The 18733-nt window shown below is 48.0% G+C and overlaps 1 protein-coding gene across 6 annotated transcripts in view; it reads left to right on the top strand.

Annotated features, from left to right (window-relative positions):
* Positions 1 to 18733, top strand: part of EXTL3 (exostosin like glycosyltransferase 3) — a 133933-nt gene that overhangs the window by 68662 nt on the left and 46538 nt on the right. For 3 of the 6 annotated variants that reach the window (XR_014183715.1, XM_082049112.1, XM_082049111.1), the window contains one exon: positions 13 to 105. The exons of 1 other annotated variant lie outside the window; for it this stretch is intronic. The gene's annotated coding sequence lies outside the window, so the exon portion shown is untranslated. Of the gene's footprint in view, positions 1 to 12; positions 106 to 2648; positions 2873 to 5648; positions 5995 to 18733 lie in introns of those variants that run through there. 2 more of the 6 variants (XM_082049114.1, XM_082049115.1) reach the window with 2 other exon arrangements.

Genomic DNA, 18733 nt, shown 5'->3' with positions numbered 1-18733 from the left:
TTTGTTAAACAGGAGAAGAACCCTGGAGATCAGCGCTGGGAGAAAGAAGAAAAGCAGTGAAGCAGTCTGTGTGATGCTGGACAGGTCTGAGCCAAGGAACAGAAGGTAAAGCACAAGTAATCCCTGCAGTGTCAGTCTGCTCCATGCCTGGCATTAAATTGCTTTTTCCCTCACTGTATTTTAACACAATTTACCAAAACGTCTGTGTACCCTTCTAGCAACCCTCTTCCTTCTCCTCATAGTCAAGTTAAAGTAACGGTGAGGTGGGGAAAGCTTGGAAAAGTTGAGCAGCGCCAGTCCAGTGTCACCCATGGACTCTTCATCAAACCCCTTGCATATTTTTTTGGCCATCAGCTCTTTTATTTCATCATCTATTGTTTGCTGAAAGTTCTAGCCAAACTCAGTTGGCAGAACTGCAGGCAAAGAAGCGGCGTTTCACAATATTCTTCTTTCAGCAGTTTAAATTCAGATTTTAAAAGCGGTGTTGAATGTCACCGATGGTCCGAGCTCGCGGGTCCGTGTCTGGGGGCCTTGGGATCCAAATCCAGCTCCATGGGGGGGTTGGATTGTGAAACTACTTGTGTGATTTGAACATTTTTCTTCTTTAGCATCATTCATTGGGCGGATTCTTGTCCCCAAAAGCTTTGTAACCCAGGTGGGTTCACTGTGTAAGGATTAGTCCATGGGTGTGATGCTCAGCTGTTGCAGGGGCATGTGGCTGCCTGGGAACACGGGCAATCTCACTGTAAAGGTAGAGACCGCTGCCAGCAGCGCGTTTCTCCTCCAGTTTTCCTCTCCCTCCTGCAATGAAGCCAGAGGATGAGATTTTGTGCCCTGTGCTGATCTCTCTGGAGTGTTGTCAAAGCTGCTGATGAATTTGGGCTCGAGCAAAAGTGTCAAGCATGAAACGAAGTGGCTGGAGCGTGGAGTCACCTCTGCCCATGCCAGCGAGCGGCGTTTTCTGGCAGAGGGACACGAAGGCACCAAGAGACAGTTCATCCTACGCAAAGCTGCTCTGGCAGCTGGAGTGTTTGAGTAGAAGTAGCACGTGGATTGTTCCTGGGAGCTGCCACGGTTACTCAAGTTGGGATTTGGCTGCCAGATCTAACTCCCGCTCTTAGGAAAACGTGGATGAAATGTAACAGCCCGTGATGCGGCAAGAAGCAGACTAGGTGCTCTCAAGGTCCCTTTTTGCTTTAAACTCTGCTAATCTGTGAAAAACTCCCAGCTGTATCTCCAACAATGCATGACCGGTTCAAAGCCCTGGTTTGACTTGCTGTCAGAAGATTTCTCCGGGAACGCCGTGTCCTTGTGTGTCACGTTTGGAGCATCTGCTCCGTATATTCTTGGGCTGAACCGCTTCCAGCAGACTTAGCAACTGCGCTGGTGGTTTCCTCCAGGAAATCCAACCATGCAAGACAGTCTTTAATTTATGGGACCGTGGCAATCAAGCCTTAATGGCACTCATTTAAATTGCCTGTTAGCTATCTCCCCATCCCCAACCACATATCTGTACATCTAGGGTTTGGGGTTTTTCTTCTGCCTTGTTCGAGTGAGAGAGTAAATCATTTTTGATTAATTCCAGAGCAGCCCTCGAGCTCAGCTCCTGTGAGAGCCTCCTGACTTGGACTTCAAAAGATCTCGTGTCTTTGAGACCAGGCTGTGGTCTTGGCTCAAAGTTAAACTGAAAGAGAAAATGCTCTTTTTTCCTTAAAAAGAGAGAAAATAAGGAAGCTGTGTAAGGGAATCAGTCTTACCTGCAGCAGAAGAGAATGCCAACACGCAGAATTTGAGTTTAAAATCTGGTTGTTTAGCGAAGGCTTTATTTTCAAGCACCTAGTATGTGTTAGTAAGTGTTTCAGAGAGATAAATAGTTCCTTTTAAAGCAATGCTGTTGCTGGCTGGCTGGAATCCAGCCTGTGATCCTACATTAAAGCATTTTTTTTTAGTGTTTAAACCGCTACATTACCGCGGTGGCTAGAAATGGTAGTTCTGATCCCTAATCTCCTGCTGATCTGCTGATAGCAAGGCCTGGCTCAGGTTAACTCCCAAGTTTGGTCTTTACGCCTGCGCTGAATTTCACCACAGGCAGGAGCTGTTGGTCACCCGCATAATTGCCTCATTGCCTGATGTTTTCAGGATTGAATACTAAAAGATAGGCCAAGGGTACCTCAGTTCAACATTTAGGCTTAACGTCTGCCTTAAACTCTGCATTTTGTTTTCCTTACTGCGCAAATCAAGATGTTTGGAGGTGGAAGCGAAGCCGCTTGAACGTGGGCTCTAGCGCACAGGCCGAGTGAGAAAGGCTTGGCTTAAATGTGGATTTCTGATGCTTAACTTTGAACGTCAGCCCGTGGAGCAACATGAAATGCGTCCAACAGTTGTTGTGCAGATCGAGTGACGGTCTTGACATACCGGAGGGGCTGGGTGAGGTTGATACCTCAAAATGTCTGTTATGCCGGGCACTATAGCGACGAATATGAAGTGTTAAGCCCTATATAGCAAAGATGAGCTCTGCACCTTGAGAGGAGGTGCAGACAGCTAGCTGGCATATGTATATATATGTGTGTGTGTGTATCTATTTATATGCATGGATAGAGCAAAATAAGTATGTAAGAGCTATTATATGCTAGCTCTCTTCCGTAGGGCCGCGCTTAGTCCAGGCTTAAACAGTTGTTGCTGCAGCGATGTGTTTGGAAGGGCAGAGCTAATAGATGGAAGATCTTTAATATACAGGGACCCTCCTATTGAGAAAAACCCAGCATCTCTGAGCAAGGTGACCTTGACTTGGCTGCTAACTCAGGAAACCAGCGCTGCGGTGGCAGGAGATGCTGATGGGTGCAGGGAAGGCTCGATCAGACGCCAACAGAAGGTAAAATGCAGGTTGGGTTGGTGGAGTTTTAACAACAAGTGTTGTTAGGCTTGCCCTATAAAACTCTGGGTGCTCTCCCAGACTTGTATGTATTGAATATACACCTGGGATGTGTGTATCTATATGTTTTTTAAAAAGCTCTAAGGTAAGGATGGCATACTGGGGAGAAAACCGGCTTTTTTTACCTGGCTCTGGGCAACACAGTGATTTGCTGGTAGAGCAAGCGACAGCTCAGCCGGCCCTTACAGGTGCAGTGAAAGTCTTGTGTGATGTTTTACAGGCCGTTCTCATCAAACTCTTCATTTTCGGAAACCCTTTCAAAATTGTACAGTCCAAGGAAGGCGCACATGAGAACACCATGGTGTTTATACCCACCTTTCGGAAAACACACACCTAGAAAGGCAGCTGAAACCGCGGTTATTTGTACATGTGTCTGTAAAGCCAAACAGCTCAGGTTTATGATACAAGGACAGGTAATAGACTGATTCTTCTTTTGTTCTTTCACCGCTTCTCCTGCTTTAGTAGAGAAAAGCCACATATCGACCTTCTCCCGCAAACCCGTGTTCTGAGCCAGCAATAAAGGAGGAAAATGTTTTTTTTTTCCCCAATCTAATTTGAAACATGATGACTGGACCATTCTTAAACAGCTTCCAACTTCACAATAAAGAAACTTCACAGAGTGCTTGGCAGGAGCCTCTGTACATAATTTAGATCATAATCAGATGCATTAACACATTTTATATGGATCTCATGGGGGCCAAGAAGACGAGGTGTGCTGGGTAATTTCTTTCCAGATTTCTTTACCTGATTGTTTATTACTCTTGGGGACTTCATTTGTGATCCAAATGTCACCGGCAGAATCCCGCTGCTTCGTGTGCCTGCATTTAGAGTAGCTAGTGCAAGGCTTCAAATAACCTAATTGGCGTGTTATCGTCAGTCTTTCCATCTGTGCGTGTCGAAGGGAGGATGGAGGGGACGCGGGGAGGCGAGAGGAACAAAAGAAGGACCCAGTTCAGCAAATTGTGGAGCTTCCCCTGTGCCTGCAGCTCGGCGGGGGAAGGTACCGAGAGCACAATCATGAGCTCGGCTTCCAGAGGGCACCGGGCAGCGCGCCCTCCCCACCTTTTCATTTCAGCTGTTAAACATAAGCAGCTCTAATGTTATAAAGCTGCTGAAAGCTTTTTGGTGCTCTGTGCAAAGAAACGATCGCAGGCCATTCGCATTGCTCTATTGTTTTGCCATGAATGCGCCCGTACCAAAAGCATCCTTGTTGTGAAGTCTCTCCTTTGACAGAAAATTTTGTTGCTGCTTTGATAAATGATGTTTTGGATTTCTTACAAACCAGCAGAGCGGAATCATCCCCTCAAAAGGTGAGAAGTGAAGTTCCCTGTCACGTCAGCGTCTCCTTTATTCGTGCTGAAGTGATAACCCTTCCCATGTGTTTCACAGGTATTTATTTGTTATTAAATGCTGTGGACCAGTGTAACATCAGGATTTTCAGGGTCAGGAGCCTGGTCACTGGTGCACAAGGGGACACTCCTGGGCATAGGGACTTGGTGTCACCCACCCAACAGTGGCTTTGGCCGGCTGCCATTGATTGACCCACACAATCCCCGGCCAGGGTCCAGAAGTTGGTACAACCAGGAATCAGTGTTAAGGAAGGTGAGAAGGTTTAAGAGCATGAAAGTGGCTGGATTAGACCTGCTGGACTTGGGGCCAGAGGACAAGGAGATGTCCTGGTGCAGCCTTGGGGTCACAGCAGCTGAACCAAAACCACAGAGCCCCTTTTTCCCCTTTTTCCAGTGATAATGATTCTGAAAACCAGCCCTGGCTGGAAAGCCGCGATGTTTTACTGGCACGCAGCAGAAGTTTGCTGCAACACTCTGCCTTGGGTGCTGTGCACAACCCGCAGCCAAATTGCCAATTAAAAACCTCATGACCAAAACAGGTTTGAGTGCAGAAAGATCCTTTGGAGGCCAGAGAAGCAGCACTGATTTCCGTTTGCCTCTTTTTTTTCTTTCCCTCTTTGATGATTGTTTATCAACAACATTCTCCCAGGCGATGATGCAACAGCATCCCAGATTAGCTGAGCTCGTAAAGTGACTATTACGAAGACTGTAATGATGATGAAGAAATGAGTATCGTTAAAAATCAGGGGTGACTGGGTTGTTGACTTTCCATTTCACGTACCGAGTGAGTCACCATGTCTCACCCCGTCACACCGGTGCGTTGTGCTGTCGAAATATTGATGGGGAGAAAGGAGAAGGTGAGGAGCCGACTCACCCGGTGCCTCTCCCACAAACACCTGCCTTTCTGTGGCTTTTCCAGCTGAGTGCTGAGGAATGACATTACTGCAGGGTATCCTGCCCTAAGGTACGAAAGTGACGGTTGTTGGGCTCTCCTGAACGCTTTCCCCTCCATCTCCTGTTTATTTTGACTCATCAGAGCAGGCTGATGCAGGCTCCGAAGGGTTTGTGCAAGCACGACACACAGTGTACACAAGAGGAGGAAAATATCCCCAGTCCCTCCGCTGTTTATAGCCAGTTCATGAGCAGTTTCTTTGCTTCCAGTGCTCAAATTACCAGCTGTGACTGATGTGTTCTCCTTAGGTCAGCGGCACATACAGCCACCGACTTGTCTGGACGAGCGCGGGGGGTTATCGGTTCAGCCAAGCGAGCAGCACCGCTCTGCTCACCCCCAGGTTGGTTGGGGCAGGGACACGCTTGGTCGGACCACGTAAGGGTTCTGAGCCTGCTGGGGCCATGAAGGAACATCAGAATTCCATTTTCTATTTGCTTAAGATCTGCTTGGGCTGGACTTTGGAATTGTTGACGCTCAACTTGTCTTTGTACTGAGACATTGTGACTATTCAAACAGTCACTCAGCTGAAACTATTGGATTGCGTCTCGCTAAAGCATTATTTGATTTGCCATGCTGTGTTTTCTCTGAAGATAACAGCTTGCTTTAGCATTTCATCTAAGGGTAGCACGAAAGAAGCTGCCATCGGAGGGGATGCGCTGCTGCCTTCTCTGAGTTAGAGGCACTGTGGTTTATCTTCATGGCGTAGAACCCATCCAGCTTTCACCTGCCGCCTTTACATCCCACACAGATTGCTGAGCTGGGTAAGAATTCTGTTTGCTGAAAACCAGGTGCCGATCTGTCCCTGCTACATCGCAGCTGCTGTTTTCTGTGTGTAGTTTGGGTGGCCCCTTGTAGCTCAAGCCTCATATCTGGAAAAAAATAATTAAAAAGGTGGTAAAATTCTTCCAGTGATCTTGTCCAGGTGGTTCTATGCTGAAATGTGTTGCTTTTCTGCTGTGTGGTTTCTTGTGTGGCCTAGCAGGCCCTTCTCACAAGTGGGGAGAAGAGCAGAACTGTTGCTGAGGAGGAGCTGTGGAATTCAGGGTCTCTGTTGCCTAATTTCAGGTAAATATACTCTGTCATTTGGGGGATGCTGTTCAGGTGGCCCAGGAAAGGCATAGACATAAATAAAACACTTAAACTCTTCCGTCACCATCCCTGGAGGTGTTTAAAAGGTATTTAGATGAGGTTCTTAGGGACATGGTTTAGTGCTAGAGTTGGTTGGGTTACAGTTGGACTCAATCCTGAGCGTTTCTTCCAACTGGAATGATTCTATGATAGTTGGGAATGGGAAGAAAGTGGGTTTTTTCTGTATCAGGCAGTAGGACGCTGACTGTTGTGCACATATGTGGTTGCCCTCCACTGGTTGATATTAGAATGTCCTCTCTATATCAGAGACCTTTTTTTGGCCAAGATCAGTGCGTTTCCTCAGATTGACTTTGAAAAGAGGAGCATTTTAGATGCAGAGATGGATTATTGAGAACTGGTTGGTTGCAGCTGCTCACTCTTCATTTGCAAAGCCACCCAGGGCAAGAGGCGCCTTCTGAACTGGTGGAGCAGGAGGAGTTTTCCAGTCCTGGTCTGTTCATGGCGCAGGCTCAAGTTGTGCATCAGGATGAGAATTATGCAACGGCCTTAATTACAAAATCGTTTGCTGACCTTCAGTTTTATGAGAATGATCTAAAAGTGAGTTTATCAGCACTTAAATGGCTGTTGCAGCAGAGAAGCAAAGGCTCGGAGGATTTAAGGAAACTGCATCCAGCACTTGTGATTTCCACTCCGGTGTGTTATCCTGTGTCCTTGGCTGCTGATATTCGCTAGGTCGGGTAATTCTGGTCAGCAAAACCAGTGATTTTTTTCACTTGGGGATTTTATTTTTCATCTGGATCAGGACCAGCAGAATCAGGAAGGTATCTGTGCGACTTACAAGGTCACATTAAGGATGAAAACTTTGCTCTGCACTTCGAAACCATTTCAAAATGTGTATCTAGGAACTATAGATTTTTGCTTTCCTATGGATTTTGGCAAGAACAGCTGTTAGAGTAAGGTGAAAGGAAAACCCGAGAGGAGCTCTCAATTTGGGTGAAACTCAATAGTTGCATTTTCCAGTAACAACAGAAGTCATTTTTTGAAAATAAATCTAAAACCTGGTGACACCCAGAACTCAAAGGCAGCGTCTGATCCGTTCTTCTTCCATCCCGCTAAAGCAACCGGAATGGATTCAGTCTGAGATGCACACACCTTGTGTATCCCTCTGTGTGTTGGACACAAGAAAGGACTTGGGGAAATGTTGACGTAGTGGTTGAGCAAGAGAGATGGGAGCAGAGGAATCCTTAAAAGGGTGGATCTTAAAACACCTTTTAATGTCAGCCCAGCCCATTTAATCTCATAGTGTTGTTCTCATGAATGTTTTATCACCTCCTACAGGTATGAAGTCTTATGACACCGCTAAAGGACCTCAAATTTTAATGTGAAATTTGTATATATCTTAACTGAACAGATATATTCCTCTGTCAAGATGTAAATGTCAGAGAGGAGGAAGCACAGTGTGCTGAGAGACCTCCTAGTGTCGCCATGTCATCCATTCAATGAAGAGCTTACAAAGAGTTCTTTTTATTATACAATTACAGCTTTATCTAGTTAAGATATTTCTAGGAAAGATTTTCACCTTTTGTTTTGCATCTTCGAATCATAGAACAAATCAGGTTGGATGGGACCTCTGGAGGTCTCTAAGCCAACGTCCTGCTCAGAGTAGAGATAACTGCAGAGGTAGATGAGGCTGTTCAGGGCTTTGTCCTGTTGAGGTTTGACCATCACGGGGGTGCAGGATCTGCCACTTCTCTGGGCTCCTGTTCCAGTCATTTGTTTTTCTCCTGTATAGCCAGTCACAGGAGATGACATCAGCAACCTTGCCAATGTCAAGGTAACCGACGTCAACTGCCAAACCAGTGGCTTTTTCCAGAAGACAATCAGATCGGTCAGTTTGCCCACATTACCTGTGTGGTGTCCCCAGTCACCCTCTTGCCCTTCATGGCCATGGGAATGGCTTCCAGGAAGGTTCATAGCATCCCAGCCTGGTTGGGTTGGAGTGACCTCTGGAGATCCCCCAGTCCAGCCCAGCTGCTCACGCAGGGTCACAGAGCAGATGACACGGGTCAGTCCAGGTGGGTTTGAATGTCTCAGAGCAGGAGACTCCACACCCGCTCTGGGCAGCCTGGGCCAGGCTCTGGCACCTCCCAGCAAACAAGTTTCTGCTCATGTTCACATGGAGCCTCCTGTGTTTCAGTCTGTGCCCGTTGCCCCTCACCCTGGCGTTGGGCACCACTGAACAGAGTCTGGTCCGTCCTCTGACACCCACCCTGACATATTGATCCCATTGATCACATCCCTCTCAGCTTCTCTTCTCCAGCTCAACAGCCCCAGCTCTCTCAGTCTCCTCATCACAAAGATGCTCCAGACCCCTCAGCATCTTTGTGTCCCTCCGCTGGACTCTCTCCAGTAATTCCTTGTCCTTTTTCAACTGGGGAGCCCAGAACTGGACCCACAACTGCAGATGGGGCCTCCCCAGGGCAGAGCAGAGGGGGAGGAACAACCGCCCTGACCTGCTGCTCACACCCTTCCTCATGCACCCCAGGTCCCATTGGCCTCTTGGCCACAGGGCACATTGGTGACTCATGGTCACCCTGTTGTCCCCACAACTCCCAGGTCCTTCTCTGCAGAGCTGCTTTCCAGCAGCTCAACCCCAACCTGTGCTGGTGCCTGGGGTTGTTCCTCCCCAGCTGCAGGACCCTGCACTTGCCCTTGGTGAACTTCATCAGGTTCTCCTCTGGCCAGCCCTCCAGCCCGGTCGTCCATCCGTCCATCCGTCCATCCATCCATCCATCCATCCGCCTTTCCAGTTGCATTGTCGTTCTCTTTATTCCTGCCTCCGAGGTATGAATACTCCCAAGAGCGAGTTCGTGTTGTCAAAGTTAATGCTTGGAAACTTACTGCAGATAACCTTGGCTTCGTCTCGTCTTGGCTGCTCGCGAGTTTTCATTGCCTGAGCTAATAAAGCCTTTACATTCGCTTAGAGACACTTAAAGTTGTTAGTGTTTAAATAAAGGGATTAATTTCAGGCGTCCTGCTGCTAAACTTGTACTTTTAAATTTTAAAAAAGTGCATGTTCCCTGCGAGGTGTGAACAGGCTCTGAAAACCGGGTAACTTTTATCAGCTAAATGGGCTGTGACTCCTTGTGAGGAGCCACCGAAGGCTTCGGCATTGATTTACGCTTGCCAGGCAAAGGAAACAATTACGTTGGCTCCGTGAAGAATAAATAGAGGCGGCATGAATATAGGAAAATGCGTCAGGAACACTTGCCCTTTCAACCTCCTCCTGCTGTTGATTTTATTGATGATTGAGTCGGTATTTTCACATTTTCATGCCTTGTTTTCCCTGCCTATAAATTACTTGCATTTTCCTTTCGGGTTATTGAGGACTGCTTGGCTATCATATATAAAATGCTGTCAAGGTAGGGTGCCAAGTGAATACAAACTATTTCATTTTTAGTGCCTTTGGAAATCTTGGACTTTTTGTTCTCCCTTTTATCTGTCTCTTTCTTTTTAATCACATAAAATGGAAATAAACCCAATCACAGCTGTTGCTGGAGAAGAATCATTAGACCCATCCAGCTGGCTCTCTCGGGGCCAGTGCGGGATTGTTCCCTATGCTGCTTTTCTAAAGTATCTTGTCTCCTTTAGCTTTGTGTGTGTGCAGAGTGATGAGCGTCTTTCACTTCTCTCAGCTCCCTCCATCGATCCAAATGGGAAGGGCTATTTTTAGGTGGCTGTAAGTAAATGGACATCAGGCACCGAAGAAATGGAACTGGGTTATTTTTGGAAACCCATCAGCAGCCGCTCTGGTCCTGCTGCAAGTTTTGGCTTCAGTTGGGCTGTCTCAGGTTGTAGGATCAGTTCCCAAGGTTGTGAACCTGGTTCCTTGGGTGTGATTTTCAGTCCAAATCTGGAATAAGCAGCTGCTGGAGATTATCGTGGTGGCATCAGTTGATGGGAATGAATTCCCCCTAAGCCAGCCTGGCTTGGAGGGATCCAGGGCGCTGATGGAGCCGGAGATTTGGGGGCAGAGGATGAGGTCAGTTTAGGGACAATGTGTAAAATACACCTCAAGTGGAGACAAGCCCGTGGACCCGACCTCAGGATTTGAGCCCTGGATGAACGTGTGGAAGACTCGGCATCTGTCGGTGGCCGCTCAGCAGGTAATTCATTTGGATTTATTCTGCTTCAGTGGGCTGCAGAAAGAAGAGATTTTCTTGGTTTTGCGCTGTGTTTTTCATAAGCATTTTGGGACCGTTTCTGCCTCTCGCTGAATTTGCGCGCGGAGCCTTTAGACCCTCCAGTTACTCGCCGTGAACGTGCAGGTTGGAGTCCACGGGGGCAATGACTGAATCTTGACACCATTGCTGGTTGGAGAGCTTGAAACGCAGAAAACATTGAGCATGTGCTTTACCTGCACGTTATCTTCTTTCTCTAAGACCCAAATCTAATTTTAAAGGTCAGAACATGCTCTCACCTGGGTGTTCCAGGCCTTTTATAGCACGGTTGAAGGCCATTACCTAAAATTAACTTGCTGCTTGGGGAAAGCTGATATTAACTCTGTATTAGGACTCATTTCAAAGCTTTTGATGATCATTTACTTGATGGGCTCCTGTTGAAACTGGTGGGTACAAGGCAGAAAATGGAAGACAAAATAGCACCTGATACTGGCTCCTCACCGAGAAGAAAAATCAAGTGGGTTTTTTGGCAGAATTCCTCTTCTTCTCGGGTGGTTTGTGGTATTGTTTTATTTCATTTTATTTTAAAGGATCTCTGGCGAAGCTTTCCTAGGCAGGCCAGTGGTCTGACTGCCTTTAGAGTCGCACTTATTGTTATTTTCCTCCCACTTCCCGATGATCCAGACGTTCCGGGGAGCGCTGGGAAGGGGAACACTTGATTCTCAAGCAGGTTTACATTGTAAAGCACAGCCAGATCTCCTAAGCAGCAGCATTGACACGTTTAAATAAATCTGCTGTTGAGTAATATAGAGTGACATATTGAGAGCAATTAAAAAAAAAAATGGAGACTCGTTACAAATTTGGGAAATGAGTGGAATGGAAAGAGGTTGGATAAAAGAGAGGGAGGGCTGGTCCAGAAAAGGAGCGTGCTGGAGAACCAGGGTGTTCATCAGGAGGGGTGAGATGATAGCAAAAGCGCACATTTCTGCTGAAATTGTCCCCTTGGCAGTAGGATCCTCGTATTCTTCCCCTGTGCTCTGCATTGGGGAGGCCACACCTGGAGTATTGTGTTCAGTTCTGGGCCCCTCAGCTCAGGAAAGAGATTGAAGTGCTGGAGCGGGTCCAGAGAAGAGCAACAAGACTGGGGAAGGGACCTGAACACAAGCCCTATGGGGAGAGGCTGAGGGAGCTGGGCTTGTTTAGTCTGGAGAAGAGGAGGCTTAGAGCTGAGCTCAGCACTCTCTAGAACTACCTGAAGGGCAGTTCTAGCCAGGTGGGGATTGGGCTCTTCTCCCAGGCATCAGCAATAGGACAAGGGGCCATGGGCTTCAACTCTGCCAGGGGAAATTGAGGCTGGAGATGAGAAAGCAATTCTGTGCAGAGAGAGTGGTCAGGATTGGAATGGCTGCCCAGGGAGGTGCTGGACTCACCGGCCCTGGAGGTTTTTCAACTGAGATTGGCCATGGCACTTAGTGCCATGATCTAGTCAATGGACTGGAGTTGGACCAAGGCTTGGACTGGATGATCTCTGAGGTCTTTTGCAACCCAGTCCATTCTGTGATTCTGTGATTCTGTGATTTTGACTGCTCTGTCAAGGCTGATGCTCGCAAGGATTGAAAGGATTCGTGCTGCTCAGTTGAGAGAGTGGCACGTGGTGGGATTAGAGAAGGTGAGGCTGCAGTTCTTGTACCGCTGTCTTTCTCACTCTTGTTCCTCCGTTTCCGTAGCGATGAGAGTCCTGTGGTACCCGTCACCGCAGAGCGGGGTGATGCTGCAGAACAGGGCACAGACTGAATTAGGAGGGTTTGTATCTGAAGCTGGTGAAAGGAAATCCCGTGCGGAGTTGAGCTGTGGAACTCACTGCTGCCAAAAGCTATGAAACCAAGAGCCTGATGTGCTTTTCCTTTTTTTCCTTTTCGAACTTTGTACAGATGAGAATGTACATGGCCAATTGCTTCAAGAAATTATTTTGGTGGCCAGCTTCTGTTCTTCAAAGGCCTACGCAACCCCTATTTGTTAGTGGTTAGCGAAAAATTGTTCTGAATAAGCTGTTCTGCCGCTATGACTAACGAGTGTTTTTGCACCAAAGTGGCTGGAAATGAGCACTCAGGAGCAAGGGGACGAAGTGGATGGATCATTGGTTTGATCTAATATAGCCGTCCTCCTGCTTTTTTATTATTTTTATTGGATTCTGTACAGTGGGTCAAACTGAGTTGTGAATTTTGTGCCTATCTTAATGACTTCATTCCAAGCCGATGCCTTCATGTCCATCTGTGCGGCACGTTTGTGGTGGAGTTCACAGAATCACAGGATGTCAGGGGTTGAAGGGCCCTGGAAAGCTCATCCAGTGCAATCCCCCCATGGAGCAGGAACACCCAGATGAGGTTACACAGGAAGGTGTCCAGGCGGGTTGGAATGTCTGCACAGAAGGAGACTCCACAACCTCCCTGGGCAGCCTGGGCCAGGCTCTGCCACCCTCACCCCCAAGAAGTTGCTTCTCAGATTTAAGTGGAACCTCCTGTGTTCCAGTTTGCACCCATTGCCCCTTGTCCTGTCACTGGTTGTCACCCAGAAGAGCCTGGCTCCATCCTCCTGACACTCCCCCTTTCCATCTTGATCCCCAGGAATGAGTCCCCCCTCAGTCTCCTCTTGTCCAGCTCCAGAGCCCCAGCTCCCTCAGCCTTTCCTCCCACGGGAGATGCTCCACTCCCTCCAGCATCTTGGTGGCTGCGCTGGACTCTCTCCAGCAGTTCCCTGTCCTGCTGGAACTGAGGGGCCACAACTGGACACAAGATTCCAGGTGTGGTCTCCCCAGGGCAGAGTAGAGGGGCAGGAGAACCTCTCTGACCTACTGACCACCCCCTTCTAACCCACCCCAGGTACCATTGGCTTCCTGGCCACAAGGGCCCAGTGCTGGCTCATGGTCACCCTGCTGTCCCCAGGACCCCCAGGTCCCTTTCCCCTACGCTGCTCTCCAACAGGTCATTCCCCAACTTACACTGGAACCTGGGGTTTTTCCTGCCCAGATATAAGTTGGTGGCTGTGTCACCGAGCCCTTTAAAGTGTCTGTTCCCTGGGCTCTGGGAACATCTCCCCTTTTCTTGGCTGAGCATCAGGTATTTTCCCTGGTCATGAGCAGCTTTTGTCCAGTGAATGCCCATAGTTAACTCAGGCACTACCCATGCCATTATGTTATTAAGCATAAAAGGGAGATGGCTGTGCCATCCCTTGCAATATTTTTGTGCAATCTGAGCTGTTTGTGGCTCAAGCCGCTGAGACGTTAGTGAGATGGAAAGCATAAGAGATATGAGGCCTTGCTCTTCCGTCCACAAGAACCGATGCAAACGGCCAGAAAAGATGTTTGCGACCTCCTTGTCCATGAGGACTTCTCGCCATCTGTTCTGCAAACGGTCCCTGAAGCTGGTGTGAGTTGGAAATGGGCTGATCTTTGGGATGATGGTTTGGAGACAGCAGCTTGTGCTGGAGGAGATTATTTCATCTGGCAGAGTGTCCCCTGCCTGTTCCTGAGCTGCTCTGAGGACGTTTGACCGCACTTACCCAGCAAAAATAGCTGTTGTGCGTTGGAGATTTCTGCCTGGAGTATTTTTAAGTCTGCTCTATCCTGGCCAAAGTACTTTCAGCATTCCCAAATGTACCCGTTCTGCTAATATTTGGATTCTCTTCACCTTCTGCTGTGAAGGGGCAGGCGGGACAGCGTGTGGTGAGGATTATTTGGGCGATCTCCGATGTGCACAGGGTATCCACAACATCCAAAACACACAGTTTCTCTGGGAATTGAATTTTTCTCAGGGAACATTAACTGTTGGAAGCCCTGCCAGCTGTGAAGATCCGTCCGGCTGCCGATCCAGGGAAGCTGTTAAGCCATTAACTTTGCTGGTTTAAGCTGCTCAGCGCTAAAACCAGTCTCGCCACTCGTCGCTAAAGCTTTTGGACGCTCCATGATTACATCAGGCAGATTGCCTCAAAGCCACAAGGTATTTAGCTGGCCTGCCTGTTCGATGCCAGTTGATAAGGGTTTCTTTAAAAAGACACTACTGCTGAGCATTACACGCTCTTTAACGTTGTTAGAGTGTTCTAATAAAATGGGACTTTGGCATCCAGTCTTATCTGGTCACTGTTCCAATGCCTTTTGAACTCATCAGCTGTTTTCACTGAAATTAGAAGGATAGAGCTCACCAAAGGATTAACTCCCTATAAATGTCCTGAAAATAGGAAAGTGAGGGTGTTTATGAGGTACCGGAGAGCCCTGAAGAACATTAAAGGCATCAAACAGTAAGAATTCAGACTTCATTTGTGCCGTTGTTCCCAGAAGTACCTGGTGGGGCTATGTTCAGTTCTGAGCATCACAGGGGCCATTATTAATAATAACCATTCCAGCTGTTTTTCCAGCGAGTGAACAGGACACCATGAGGCTCGGGAGAGCAGCTGGGAAGTGCCCTCAGACCAGGCCGCATGCTGGACAGGTTTTTGGTTTCAAAGACAGAGGATTTAAGGGAAAATAAAACAACAAAAATCCAAAACACAACTCACAGGAGGAGTCACGCTTTGGTGCCTTGGCCTGGCAGGCAGCGCCGACGCTAAAAGCTCTATTAGTGGGTTTCAATTTACTCAGGCTGAATCCTTCCCCGAGGATTTCTCATGTTCGGCGGAATTACAGGGTTTGGCGTGATAATGTTTTTCCTCTTTATTCCTCCCTTCTCGGTGCAAGGAGGCAAAACGGCAGCGAAGCTTTGAAGAGGCAGGAGAGCGCTCCAGGGCTCTGTTGGACCAGGAGATGTTGGGGCACAGTAAGATGTGGTCTAAGGAGGTGAGAGATGCTCGCAGGCTTCGGAAATAATACATGTCAATAAAGGAAACCGGTGCCAGGCGTCTGCCCTCAAATTACTGGTTTCTAGCTGACTTTTCTGCGAAGAAGGAGGATGGAGGTGGGTCACGGGGATGCGTGAAGGAGATGGATGAATTAAACCGATGGGTTGATGATGCTCATCTGCGGAGGGTGCGGAAGACACAGTGGGGTGGTGGGAGAGGGGGACAGGAGAGACCCCAGGGGAAGGTGAGATTCGGGCAGCGAAGTGGTGAGAAAGGGGCGAAGCAAATGATCTCGGCAGCTGCGTTTTGTGCAGCGACTCCTGGATCCTGCAGCTGTTCATTAGAAATTCTGTTTATGCCACAGGGAGTTTTGGAGTCTCTGAAGCTGACACAGTTTTAATAGACAAAGACGTTTTGAGTGCAGCACATCTGCTCCGGGATGCTGAGGAACAGGCTCCATGCGGCAGCGCCATTGGTTGAAGCATTTCATCCTGCTTTTTTTATTTTAAGACCTCTTTTTTAACCTAAAAAGTAATTTTTGAGGTCAAAAGAAGTGCTGGGTTTGCTCATTAAGTTTGCAGCCATTGAACAGTCCTGCCGTACTCTTCCTAATATCCCCAAGTTCCCAACCCTGAGACTTGGCAGAATTACCTTTTACTTTGAAGGATCCCAAAGTGTATTCCTCAACAGTGGCCACCATGGAGGCGTGAAGTGGCGGTTCAGTAAGAAATACAGAATCACAGAATCGGCTGGATTGGAAAAGACCTCAGAGATCATCAAGTCCAACCCTTGGTCCAACTCCAGTCCATTGACTAGATCATGGCACTAAGTGCCATGTCCAATCTCAGTTGAAAAACCTCCAGGGCCGGTGAGTCCAGCACCTCCCTGGGCAGCCATTCCAATGCCTGACCACTCTCTCTGCACAGAATTGCTTTCTAATCTCCAGCCTCAGTTTCCCCTGGCAGAGTTGAAGCCCATGGCCCCTTGTCCTATTGCTGATGCCTGGGAGAAGAGCCCAATCCCCACCTGGCTAGAACTGCCCTTCAGGTAGTTCTAGAGAGTGCTGAGCTCAGCTCTAAGCCTCCTCTTCTCCAGACTAAACAAGCCCAGCTCCCTCAGCCTCTCCCCATAGGGCTTGTGTTCAAGTCCCTTCCCCAGTCTTGTTGCTCTTCTCTGGACCCGCTCCAGCACTTCAATCTCTTTCCTGAGCTGAGGGGCCCAGAACTGAACACAATACTCCAGGTGTGGCCTCCCCAATGCAGAGCACAGGGGAAGGGTCACTGCCCTTGTCCTGCTGACCACGCTGGTTTGGATACAGGACAGGATCCCATTGGCCTTCTTGGCCACCTGGGCACACTGTTGGCTCATGTTGAGCTTCCTGTCCATTAGTCCCCCCAGGTCCCTTTCTGCCTGGCTGTGTAACAGCGTAACATGTGAGAGTGCAAAAAAAGGTGTCAGTATGGGATAACACTCATGGTTCCTGGAGTATTGTGGGTTCCTGGTGCCTCTTGAGCCCCAGGTGCATCCAAAACCAGAAGAGTCCAAACAAAATAATATGCAAATTATATATATGACAGGAATTTTATAAGACTAAGGGCTTTTGTTATTGATGGTTTTGGTGAGTTTTTTTCTTGTTAAGTTTCAGATATTAAGAAATGCTAAAAGGAATTATTGAAAATATTAAAATACTATTAGGAGTTGGACTCGATGATCCTTGTGGGTCACTTCCAACTCAGGGCATTCTATGTTTATTAATATTATTATAAAAATAATTATTATTAAAAGTTAGCGAGTGGGTATATTTAATTGATCAACTTATTTCTAGGCAGACTCAGTCCAACCCTTAGCTTAACTTTTATAACCTGTGCCTTTCCAAAACACATCTCATCTTGCTCGGTGATTGAGTCTACCTTACGCAGGTGAGAAGTTAAGTCCTTCCTTCACGTCCAGCTTTGGCCAAGTTCCTTTGATTCCTCTTTCCCTGACCGCTCTCTTAAGCCTTTGTTAAACAGGGTGGTGTAATTCTGCCTTTTCTAACTAGGCCTGGATTACTCCATCTGTCCCCCATGTTTTCTGTATGTTTTTCTCCCTCCCCGTTAGGACAGGAGCGGTTTCTGTGCTGGACACATGTGCTGAGTGGAGTTTAGTGTCTCCCAATCTGCCTTTCCCAGGGACTGGCTGGTTTTAGTCTCCTGTGGCCACACAGCCTGAGACTGGGGTTGTCATTTCTGTTTCTTTACAATACCTTGCAAATGAAGCCCCAGTGGCAGAACAGCACACACCGTGTATCGAATTATCCAGCATTTCCAATCCGAGCGGTGACTTCGCTTTGTAGAAATTCAATTATTGCGCATTCTGCTAGTGCTTATCTTCTATCATACACTCTTCTCCTGCCTAATAACTTCGTTATGCACACCCACGAGCTTCAGGCACCGTGTTTCATTCTTTCTGTGTATTTTGAAGTGTTGTGTTTTGCTGCTGCCACATCTGCATGTCTGAACCTGTACGGTGCAAGTGTCCTGTGCAGGCTTTCATTCACTGAACTGCAAACATCTGCTTTGTTAGGCCAGCTTGAGTCACCTCTTTGCTTTGAAAGTCTGTGGTAATTACTTTTGATTTCTTTATTTCAGCCGTCATAACGTTGCTTTAGTTGATAGAGATCTTGCCTGAAAGGTCCGTCCCAGTGGCGCCTCTTGTTTTCAGGTGGGGACTTTCTCTGGCACAGCACTTACGCCACCAGTGTTTTTACACCAAGGATGGTGCAGACTGTATCGCTTCTGCCAGCAAGTGGGTGACTTGCATAGGAGGGAGATCTGTAGATACACTTAATGGTGTTCTCAGAGTGTTTTAAGGAGAGAATTAAAGAGTCACAGAATAGTTTGGGTGGAAAAGGGACATTCAAAGCTCCTCCAGTGTCCCCCCTGCCATGAGCAGGGACATCTTCACCAGCTCAGGTTGCTCAGAGCCCCGTCCAGCCTGGCCTGGGATGTCTCCAGGGATGGTTCATCCACCACATCTCTGGCCAACCTGGACCAGGCTCTCACCACCCTCTTGTAGAAGATTCTTCCTTATGTCTGGCCTGAATCTCCCTTCTTAGTTTAAAACCCCCACCCCTTGTCCTATTGCATCAGGCCCTGCTCAAAAGTCTGTCCCCATCTTTCTCATCGGCCCCTTTTAAGTCTGGAAAGGCCGCACTAAGGTCTCCCCGGAGCTTCTCTTCTCCAGCTGAACACCCCAACTCTCTCACCTGTCCCCCAGCAGAGCTGTTCCAGCCTTGGATCATTTCTGGGGCTCCTCTGGCCCTTCTCCAGCAGCTCCATGTGTGTCCTGTGCTGAGGACCCAGAGCTGGACCAGCACTGCAGGGGGGTCTCACCAGAGCGGAGCAGAGGGGCAGAATCC

The sequence above is a fragment of the Streptopelia decaocto genome (genome assembly GCF_964273445.1).
Source record: "Streptopelia decaocto genome assembly, chromosome: 3".
NCBI lineage: Eukaryota > Metazoa > Chordata > Aves > Columbiformes > Columbidae > Streptopelia > Streptopelia decaocto.
The sequence above is the reverse complement of the archived record's forward strand: the minus strand, read 5'-3'. Positions and strand labels throughout refer to the sequence as shown.